Source organism: Schistocerca nitens, chromosome 3, assembly GCF_023898315.1.
Source record: "Schistocerca nitens isolate TAMUIC-IGC-003100 chromosome 3, iqSchNite1.1, whole genome shotgun sequence".
NCBI lineage: Eukaryota > Metazoa > Arthropoda > Insecta > Orthoptera > Acrididae > Schistocerca > Schistocerca nitens.
In genome coordinates, this window is record NC_064616.1 from 902,748,755 (window position 1) to 902,760,773 (window position 12,019).

A 12,019-nucleotide genomic window follows, 5' to 3' on the forward strand; every position below is an offset into this window, starting at 1 on the left:
TATTAGCCAGCGGATACCCTTACAATCTGTTCTGTAATTTCGTATTTAGATCTCCAAAGATTTAAAAATTGCAATCTGTAATGAAAATATCGCTTAGCGCTTGCGTTATTCTAGTTCGTTTGTGCGTAAGTGCGTAGCGTTTCTCCATAAGTTCAATGAACACAGCAGATACACATATAGGCTTTAGTCACCTATAATACATTCTCCTTCACCATTTGGAAGTCTGCCAACGCAGAAGTAACTTTCTGAATCCGCGACAGTAGAAATCGTGTCATTCTGGGACGAAGAACTCGTCGGGCCATTTTTGGAGAGCAGTTTGATCGGGATAACTTCCTTTAAGTTTGTCCGATAGAGAGCGGGAAAAGTGAAAATTTGAGGGCGCAAGATCTGGTGAATAAGGTGGGTGCTAATCTCGTACTTCTCATAGCAACTCCTGTTTAGTATTTAACGTGGAGTGCCATCACTTCCTACAGTCTTCCCGATCATGCGCCTGCAAGATGTCTCAGTTGTTGACAGTACATATCAGCAGTAATGGTTACACATCGGGGAAGCAATTTGTAGCATAGGACACTGTCGCTGTTCCATCACATATATGACCTAATCTTTTGTGGATGCGCACACGTCGTTGTACGGGGAGTTGCTGCTTTGTCTAGGCTCACCCATTCGTTTCCCTTCCTTATCTTATTTTGAAGACACCATTTCTTGTCACCAGTGACGATACAGGATAAGAATGATTGGTGTTATTTACGACCAAGTGTTGACCAGCAAGCGGAGATGCACATGTGGGCATACGCTGATTTTTGTAATTTTGGCTTAGAGCATGCGGTACCCATACATTCGATTTTTGAACCTTGTCCATTGGATGCAAATGTCGCACGATGGTCACAGTTGATCACACTTGCCAGTTCTAGAGTACACCGACGCGGATCATTGTGGATTAATGCGTTTTAACGATCTCCACGATACCTCGAAGGTTTTCCTTAACGTTAAGAGTCACTAATGTCAAAAAGAACCTCCTCGGAAAGAGAAAACCATTTTCTTGTCGTGCTCTGTCCAACGGCATTATACCCATACACGGCACAAGTGTTTCTGGCTACCTCCGCAACTGTCACCCCTGTATTGAACTTAAACAGAAGAATATGTCGGAAATGTTCCGATTTATGCACTTCGCACTCCATTTTCTAGCTATAGCGTCTATAGCCCCACACACTATCCCGAAACGACAAAATGACAAGATGTAAACTGAAATAGCAACAGTGAACTACAAATACAAAATTACAGTCAATAAATAAACCCATAAGAAAAACACTACGAACTTATGCACGAACCTAATATTCAAAACGTGTGAAAATCGTGTGCCTCTCAGTTGTAGATACACTACTGGCCATTAAAATTACTACACCAAGAAGAAATGCAGATGATAAACGGCTATTCATTGGACAAATATATTATACTAGAACTGACATGTAATTACATTTTCACGCAGTTTGGGTGCATAGATCCTGAGAAATCAGTACCCAGAACAACCACCTCTGGCCGCAATAACGGCCTTGATACGCCAGGACATTGAGTCAAACAGAGCTTGGATGGCGTGTACAGGTACAGCTGCCTATGCAGCTTCAACACGATACCACAGTTCATCAAGAGTAGTGACTAGCGTATTGTGACGAGCCAGTTGCTCGGCGACCATTGACCAGACGTTTTCAATTGGTGAGAGATCTGGAGAATGTGAAGGCCAGGGTAGCAGTCGAACATGTTCTGTATCCAGAAATGCCCGTACAGGACCTGCAACATGCGGTCGTGCAGTATCCTGCTAAAATGTAGGGTTTCGCAGGGATCGAATGAAGGGTAGAGCCACGGGTTGTAACACATCTGAAATGTAACGTCCACTGTTCAAAGTGCCATCAATGCGAACAAGAGGTGACCGCGACGTGTAACCAATGGCACCCCATACCATCACGCCGGGTGATACGCCAGTATGGCGATGACGAATACACGCTTCCAATGTGCTGCGGCGACGCGGTTGCTTCGGTCCCTTTACGACTAACCTGCACCTACCTGTGAACATTGTCTCAGCATATCATCAGCAGGGAAGCCGATCGAAACCTACTATACTTCGACGTGAACCAGGCTGCAATTAAAGTCACTAATCTACGTTTCGGGAGAAAGTTTTCACACGAAATGAAAGGTTGGAAATTTTGTCCTCAATTAGTATGTTCGGAAACTTAGGTGAACAAGTATCACTGCCAAGCCCGTGCTAGTCTTAACACAGTCAGTCACAATCGCTTTCACTCACTTTAGCAAGTTTATGGTGTTGCATTTCCCGAAAACGTAATAGCTACAAAAATACTGATTGTTTTTGATTGATAATTCTCGCCAAATATTAAGTCTGTCGGTAACAAATGCAGTTACAGTTTTTAGCCACCGACCTGCTCAGTACGCCACGCCGAATATATGTCTTTTCTCGTCACAAAATTCACTTAAAAATTCCGAAATTTCTACACGCCCATCGGAATAATTATGCCGTTACTTTACCACACTTTTCACGTATGAAACACTGCTAGATCGGGCAGTTTATCGTTTCCATCGGATCTACCACTATACACGTCCGAACTGTTTCATGGCTAGGCTCCCACTCTTCTCTAGAATACTCTAAGTCTTCTCTACCAGCAGAGAAAGGCGCGCGAAGAATATTGCTTTACCATTGGTCAGTTTACTCAACAGCCAATAGCAAAACAACATTCTCCCTCATCCGTCCGCGCTTTTCATCAAGAACCAATTGCAAAATAGTAAACCTAACGACTGCACTTTTTAAAGAACGTTATTATCTATTATGCTGAAGTTTTGTTTATGCATAAAGTTATTTACTATTGTTATTTACACCTGAATTCACTTTCCCTTTACCATAAACTTACTTTACAAATATATTCTACAAAATTCCCTTTTGTCCACATCCATACTTCTTCGAAATGTTCCCACACTAAATCCCACTACATAACTCGTTAAACAATTATCTTCGTATTAACCTTAAACCACACTCACGCACCATTCATACTGCTAAAACACATTTATAACATTTTACTTACACAAAAAGACATAATAACACTTTATAAAAGTATTAGAACAGTTTATGAAAAACATTCTATTACTTTAGTGCACTCTAGTGGGCACAATCGAAACTAAATCACAGTCTCCTATCCAATACTGTCAATACAGTCCTCTATCGGCTGATACATAAACTACGTGCGCATCCAGACTCGCGTCACCATCTGTCACTATCCAGCTCTGAGACACATCTCCCACTTAACCGCCTCCAAGACAGGATCGGTATACGGCGCTACGCCTCAGTGCGTTCACCACGATGTCGCCAAACACGGATGCGACCATCATGATGCTGTAAACAGAACTTGCATTCAACCGAAAATATGACGTTTTGCCATTCGTGCACCTAGGTTCGTCGTTGAGTACACCATCGCAGGCGCTTCTGTCGCAGCGTCAAGGGTAACCGCAGCCATGGTCTCCGAGCTCATAGTCCATGCTGCTGCAAACGTCGTCGAACTGTTCGTGCAGATGGTTGTTGTCTTGCAAACGTCCCCATCTGTTGACTCAGGGATCGAGACGTGGCTGCACGATCCGCTACAGCCATGCGGATAAGATACCTGTCATCTCGACTGCTAGTGATACGAGGCCGTTGGGATCCAGCATGGCGTTCCGTATTACCCTCCTGAACTCACCGATTCCATATTCTGCTAACAGTCATTGGATCTTGACCAATGCAGCGATACGATAAACCGCAATCGCGATAGGCTACAATGCGACCTTTATCAAAGTCGGAAACGTGATGTTACGCATTTCCCCTCCTTACACGAGGCATCACAACAACGTTTCACCAGGCAACGCCAGTCAACTGCTGTTTGTGTATGTGAAATCGGTTGGAAACTTTCCTCATGTCAGCACGCTGTAGGTGTCGCCACCGGCGCCAACCTTGTGTGAATGCTCTGAAAAGCTAATCATTTGCATATCACAGCATCTTCCTCCTGTCGGTTAAATTTTGCGCCTGTAGCACGGCATCTTCGCGGGGTAGTAGTGTAGATTTTACAAACGAAGACACTGGTGTCGAATAAAAGTTTTTTTTTTTGTTTTGTTTTTTACTGAGATAAGTGTTGATAGCGCAACGTACGGATACTTATCTTGGCTTCTCTTGTGAACATGATAACTTTTTAATGATACTACTCAAGAGTGAAGTATCGAGACTTTTCCTTTGATACCGTCTCCCAATGTGTTTCGTTTGTCAAAAATTAATAAGTTTTCTAGCCAAAGACGCGCGAGAAATAATATTTTTAGTTGACGCTGTTTTAGCGATGTGTTTGAAGGTGACTATGTGGTGGTGTTTGGTCGCAGGGCAACCAGGAGACGGTGTTCCACAGCGTGCCGCGCGGGGAGAGCCACAGCGAGCTGCAGCAGGCCCAGGCGCGGCCCGAGGCGGGCAGCGAGGCGGAGCGCTCGGCGCAGGCCGGCGGCGGCGGCGACGACGACCAGGAGCAGGAGCAGCCGCCGCCCGCCTCCGCGCTGACGCGCCGCCGAGCGCTCGTGCCGCCCAAGCTCATCACCGACTCCGTCGACGACCGCCGCCTGTCCGCGTGAGTAGCCTAAATGGTATACAGTGAAGTGACGAAACTCGTGGGATACCTCGTGTCTAGCTTCATTTTGCCCGGCGTAGTGCAGCAACTTGACGTGGCATTAACTCAACAAGTCGTTGGAAGTCCCCTGCAGAAATCTTGAGCAGGCTGCCTCTGTAGTCATCCATAATTAAGAAAGTATTGCCGGTGCAGGATTTTGTGCACGAACTGACCTTTCGAATATGTCCCATAAATGTTCGATGGGAGTCATCTGGGTGGCCCAAATTAGTAGCTCGAACTGTCCAGAATGTTTTTCAGACCAATCGCAACAACTGTGGTCCGGTGAAATGGCGCACTGTCGTCCTTAAAAATTCCATGGACTGATGGCCACAGATGTTAGGTCCCATAGTGCTCAGAGCCCAAAATTCCATTATTGCTTGGGCACATGAAAGCCACGAATGGCTGCAAATGGTCTCCAAGTAACCATACCTATCAAGGACCCTGTCCATTCCATGTGAATACAGCCCATAAACATTTTATTTTTATCTGTCATTGCTTTTATGTTGTAATTTTCTGTACTGACACGTTCCATGACCTTGGAGGTTTGCTCCTCAATTCCGTCCTACGGAACACATTACGTGTTAAAATAAATAAATAAATAAAAACACTATGGAGACACCACCAGCTTGCACGGTGCCTTGTTGACAACTTGGGTTCAAATGGTTCAAATGGCTCTGAGCACTATGGGACTTAACTTCTGAGGTCATCAGTCCCCTAGAACTTAGAACTACTTATACCTAACTAACCTAATGACCTCACACACATAGCAGGATTCGAACCTGCGACCGTAGCGGTCGCGCGGTTCCAGACTGAAGCGTCTAGAACCGCTCGGCCACTGCGGCTGGCGACAACTTGGGTCCATGGCTTCGTGGGGTCTGCACCACACTCGAACCGTGGCATCAGCTCTTACCAACAGCAATCGGGACTCATCTGAGAAAGCCACGGTTTTCAAGTCGTCTGCGGTCCAACTAATACGGTCATGAACTCAGGAGAGGCGCTGAGGGCGAAGTGCTGTTAGCAAAGAAAAGGCACTCGCGTCGGTCGTCTCCTGCCGTATCCCAAAAACGCCAAATTTAGCCACATTGTCCTAACGGATACGTTCGTCGTACGTCCCACATTGATTTCCGCGGCTATTTGAAGCAGTGTTGCTTTTCTGTTAGCGCAGAGAACTCTACGCAAACACCTCTGCTCTCCGTCGTTATAAGAGGATCGTCATCCACTGCGTTGTCCGTCGTGAGAGTAATGCCTGAAATTTGGTATTTTGGGCATACACTTGAGACTATAGATCTCAGAAAATTGAAGTCCCTAACCATTTCCAAAACGGAATGTCCCATGTGACCACGCGACAAGCTCCAACTACCATTCCACTTTCGGTGTATGTTAATTCCCGTCGTGCGGTCATAATCAAGTCTGAAACCTTTCCACACAAATCATATGAGTACAAATAACAGCTCCAACAATGCACTGCCCTTTCCTACCTTGTGTACGCAATACTAGTGGCGGTGGTGGTGGTTAGTGTTTAACGTCCCGTCGACAACGAGGTCATTAGAGACGGAGCGCAAGCTCGGGTTAGGGAAGGATTGGGAAGGAAATCGGCCGTGCCCTTTCAAAGGAACCATCCCGGCATTTGCCTGAAACGATTTAGGGAAATCACGGAAAACCTAAATCAGGATGGCCGGAGACGGGATTGAACCGTCGTCCTCCCGAATGCGAGTCCAGTGTTACTAGTGGCATCTATGTCTTTACATATCACTCTTGTCACTTTAGTGGACACCGACACGAGACAAATCAGCGTCATGTGTGCCTGTTTGCAACACATAGGTCGAATAATAGACGAAGATCAATTTTATCATGCGGATTTTCAGAAATTGCTGCTATCACCCGCCTCTCACGCTGATACAATTTATATTTTCACATTACTGGTTTCACGTCTTCATCAGATGGTACTGGTCTAACAAGAAGATAACACTGCAATCGGTTTTTGTTATCTTTTTTATATTTATGGTACGTCAGATTAACATCTCAAATGTCAATCGCCCAAAGTCAGCTGTCAAAGATTCTTGAAAAATTCATCTTTGAAGTTTTCCGAGCGCTTTGTTAACTTACCGTAAGGTCGATTTTTCAATAGACAGCTTGGCGCTGCGGTGAGATTCAGAATTGCCGTGTGGTGTGCCTGGGTTCGATTCCCAGTCGACGGAAATTTTTAAACAAAGGGGCATGTCCTGTGAGCACTTCCGTGAAGCGTAAAATGTACAAAAATGGGAAAAATCAGTAGCACTCGAGACTCGTAATAGTTGAATTGTTAGTTAGACTCTCTTTTGGGCTATAAAATTTCTCTTCTTATTTTTCTTCCTTCAGTTCGAATACCTACTTCATTTAAACAAAAATTCATTAACCCGTACCTAACACTCTTTTATGAAAAATGGGCGTCCCCTTATTTCTAATTACATGTGGCACACAAAACCCAGTTTTCATGCCAAACAAATTCCTAATTACCAATTTTAATGAAAGATTGTTAATAACGAATGTTTAATTTTTTTTTAAATTAATTAAATTTTTTAATCTTTACTTATTTTACATTTCACAGAAATGATCGTAAAAGATGCACGTTTATTATCTTACTTATGACTAATTTTCAGCAACTGTACCATATATTTTTCCAAATAAAATTGAGTCGTCAGTTGGAAATTTATTTTTAATTTCGCTTTGCCGGTGTCGACAAAATAAGCTGTCATCTTTAGAAGCCTACAAAATTAGGGATATTATAAATCTTTAGCAGTCAAAAACGGATGTCAAGCAAACCTGCTCCAAAAGTATAAGAATAATAAAACCAACAAGAATATAGATTCCTCTATACCCAATAAAAATAACCTTTCTGTAAACAGATACACTACAGCCCCATTTCTAGGTGACATTTCATAGCCTATAGCTACTTTATTTAAAAAGAATATTACATCACTGTGTCCTTTACCACCAACAATGCCGACAAGTTGCTCTTCATAGTTCATGAAGAACCTCCAGCTGACAAATTTCTCAAATGTGGAGTTGGTTGGTTGATTTGGGGGGAGGAGACCAAACTGCGAGGTCATCGGTCTCATTGGATTAGGGAAGGATGGGGAAGGAAATCGGCCGTGCCCTTTCAGAGGAACCATCCCGGCATTTGCCTGAAGTGATTTAGGGAAATCACGGAAAACCTAAATGAGGATGGGCGGACGTGGGATTGAACCGTCGTCCTCCCGAATGCGAGTCCAGTGTTCTTTTTTTTATGTTTCCTGAAAGTTTGGCCGTACTTTTTTGTAACACCCTGTATAAGGATCGTGCTGGACACCTTCACTCTTCCAGGTCCACAGGATATGACGAAGAGGCCACCGGGACAACATAACTCTTCCCGCGTGCATTCTGTCCCGTGCCTCGCTGTAAACAAGTGTCGCGCGGTTGGCTATCTGTGATCCCTCGTGAGGAATTCGCAGTACTCTTACTCGGAGTTTTTTTTCATGTGACAAGTCTTAAAAGTTTCATACTTTAGTAACTCACACATTCAAACTCAAATCAGTGTAGCAGCAGTAACCGATGTAACAACTGCGCCAGACACGTGTTGTCTTATATTGTCGTTGCCGACCGCAGCGCCGTATTCTGCCTGTTTACATGTCTCTGTATTTGAATACGCATGCCTATACCAGTTTCTCTGGCGCTTCAGAGTAAAACACTAGTTAAAGAAACCTGTCATAAAAGTGAGAAATACATAAAGTAGACAATTACTGGCCAATTTCTTTGCTACCAGTGTGTTTGATAGTTTTTGAGGTATCTATGTACAGTACACGTAATATCCTGTCACCCCCGCTTTCCGGCTTTATAAAAATATTAAACAAGGAAAATGCAGTTTATTGTTTTGTTTGTAGGCACTATTAAGGGTTAAACGAGGCTGGGGGCTAGGTATTTCCTTCCGGTTCAAAAAGGCGTTTCATTGTGACAATCACAAACTTGGTGCAGTATGGGATGAAAAGAAAAGCTCATCAATGGTTGACTTTATTTTTGGAAAGAAGCGGTTGGCCTCCGGTGAAAATAGCAAGGGAATAAAGTGGAATCTGACTCGGGTTATGTAAAGTGGGATGTGCCACAGGGTTCGGTTTAGAGGCAATTGCTTTTTTTGACATACACAATCTCATAAAAACTATCCGGACACGCCTGTCTGATGCGGAACTGATCATTAGATGTCACTAGACGCGGGTCTGCCAGTACAGAAAGAGTTTTTTGTATGGTATTGTTAGTAAAGAATCAGTAAAATCAGAATGGGTCGGTCAGGAAAGCTCAGCGACTCCGAACGTGGACCAGTCATTGGATGTCACCTGAGTAACAAATCCCTGAGGCACGTTGCAGTGTTTCTAAAGCAGCCCAGGTCGTCTGTTGGTGACATGATGGTGAAGTGTAAAAGCAAAGGAACATCCGCAGCTAAATCGAGACCAGGCATGCTGTGTGTGCTGATGGACAAGGACCGTCGAGCATTGTGGAGGGCGGTGTAAAAAATCGCATTAAATCAGCGTAAGCAATTACTAGTGAGTTCCCAAGTGCTAACAGGAGTTAGGGAGTTAAAAAGAATGGGTGCAATGACCGAGCCGCTCCTCATTAGCCACACGTGCTGTAGTCAATGCTAAGCGATGCTTGAGGTGTCCTACAAAGCGACGCCAGTGGACAGTGGATGACTGGGATCGAGTGATTTGGAGTGATGATTCACGCTATACGCTATGGCAGTCTGACAAAAGGGTTTGGGTTTGACGAATGTCTAAAGATCTTCACTTGCCATCGTGTGTAATGTCTACAGTGAAATACGGAGAAGGCAGTGTTACGCTATGGGGGTGTGTTTGGTGGTTAGACTGTTGACCCATTTTTGGGCTTAAGAAAAGGCTAAATGCGGAAGGTTATGAACGCATTTTACAGCGTTGTGTACTAAGTTCAGTAGCGGACTATTTCTGAGATGATCATTGTTTGTATCTGCTTGACAATGCATCTGTAAAGCAATTGTTTGCGGAAAATAACATTCCTGAAACTGACTGGCCTTCCAATAGTTCCTATAGTAACGCACTGCGACACTTCCGGAATTAGTTGAACAATGCTTTCGTTCCAGACCCCATCGTTCAACATCACTACGTTAGCTGGTTTTGGCTCCTGAGCTAGAATGGGTGATATTGCTCCACAGACATTCAGATACCACATAGAAAGAGTCCTCGGCAGAGTTCAAGCCGACATGATGGCGAAGGGTGGACACACTACATTCTGACAGCCACTAACACGTGCCCAGACTCTTCTAATAAGATAGTATATGTTAGTGATCTGACACACGAATCAAAAATCTTCTGCTTTGGATATGATACAGTTTTATTCTGAAAGACATGCAACGTAATGTAAATGATATAGCTAATAAGCAAGTCCGTAACACGAGCACCTGGCTTTCAGAGCTAAAATTATCGCTTGGCAAAATTTAATACATATACACTGTGCAGCACAAAGGATCACTTTTTCGAAACCCCGTAAATGTCTCCCACTGCGACGCAGAAGATTGAAATTTGGTTCAGAGTTGCATACAGCCTTTCTCAATAATGGTGCAAAGGCTGTCGCCATAGGGCTCCGCGACGCTTCAAACAGCAAGATGTCGTCACATGCGAAAAAATGGCCACATGTCATAAGTTAGTGTGAGGTATCATGTTGGTTATTAAAGTCACATTGGCACCAAATTTCACCACAATTTTCCCCGACGCCAACGTGGTCGTGTCACGCGACTGGAAGGTCGTCACATCCCCTCACACCCAAGCATTTAACCCCCGCTCTTGACGCCTCTGCGATGGAGGTCAGAACCACGACCCCATCGTTGCATCAATCGGTTTTTTTATAGGTGGCCGAGGAAAACATTTCAGACACGCCACCACTCAGAATCGACTCATAAAGGCCTCAAGGGGTGGCATAAATGGCGTCAATGGAACTGCTCCTATCCCCTTGGGTCCTTGATTGGCACACATGTCGTGGGCTAGAACGACAGTGAAACAGGACGACATGAGCAACAGGACGACGGTCTTGATGATCTTTGACACTACTGAGACCCTCCAGACAATTCAACACTTCTCTAAGAGCATCGTCGGCCTGCATCCCACTGACCCTACTTGCACCCTGTTGGGGTGTGGCGCGATTGCAGTTTTTGTTCTAATGTAAAGAGTGGAACCACTAGGGATCGTTCAGAACCATTCAGTGAAATCTGAACCTGCTCCGAAGCAGAATAGAATGTTCATGCTTTTTCAGTCCTCCTGTTTCGCGCCGTCCTGTTTCGCACCCTTCTGTGCTTTGATCACTGGGGGTAATCCCACCCCCCTCCCATTAGGCAACACCTTCGGTGCCGCCCACACACCTCTGTTGGACACTTTAAAAATGTCCCTCTACAGATACAGCCATTCACTGATCTCTATGCACTGGCAACACAGATGTCCCTTTAGACCACCCTTAGATTTACGATGCGGCCAGTAGGTGCTAGTTCAGCGACATAGTGGCATTCAGCTGAGGTGTGTCAAATGATTTCCGCTTTGAATAATGTGGATAGTAATCTTCATTGCCGGAAATCAGAAAGTATCTTATGGGTTAGTGGATAAATCTCTGTCCTTAAAAACCCACATATGTACGTAAAATGTACTCTGTTGCCCTAGTAAGCGCTTCATGTATATCCTACATGCCTGATCCATTAAGGAGGGTCCTACAATTTTCCACTCGATAGTGAAGGTCGAGAAACCAGCGTCTCAGCCTCTGACATAAGCCTTCCTCTCGGCTACAAACTAGACGACCTCTGTCTTTTCTAGGAACAACTCTGCAAAATGCGGGCCTGTCTCTGCTACTGCGTCAAGGCAGTCGGCAATAACGCCCGACGGAAATTTGGGAACCGCAGTGTCAGGACGGATCATTATTGTGCATGCCTACAGTAAATATTTTGGTGAAGCGTTCGTCTTTCAAGACGGTTATGCAACTACCCACAGCTCTCATGTTGCGAGCGCCATCACCTAAAAGACAGGCACCAGCTGAGTGAAATGGCCTGCAATATTAGTTGAGATGACGCTGATTATGTATGCTTGGGACCTGTTGAAACTTCTAGTGCGTAATCGCGGCAATCATCTTCACACACTGGATGATGTGGGGACGGTCGCCGTCGAATAGCGGGATACACTGGAGCACCATGTTTCGACCACTTTGTACAAAACATGCCAATCGCGGTAAAACCATGTTACACTGCACGTGGACCAATAAGGGTTTCAATTTTACCCAGGAGCAGAATTTTATTTCACGAATGTGGCTTCATTCTCGTTGTT

General features: G+C 44.6%; 1 protein-coding gene across 1 annotated transcript in view; it reads left to right on the forward strand.

Moving 5' to 3' along the window:
* Positions 1-4,536: 4,536 nt before the first annotated feature.
* Positions 4,537-12,019, forward strand: part of LOC126249471 (uncharacterized) — a 293,036-nt gene continuing 285,553 nt past the window's right edge. The window contains exon 1 of the mRNA XM_049951125.1: positions 4,537-4,640. The gene's annotated coding sequence lies outside the window, so the exon portion shown is untranslated. The remainder of the gene's footprint in view (positions 4,641-12,019) is intronic.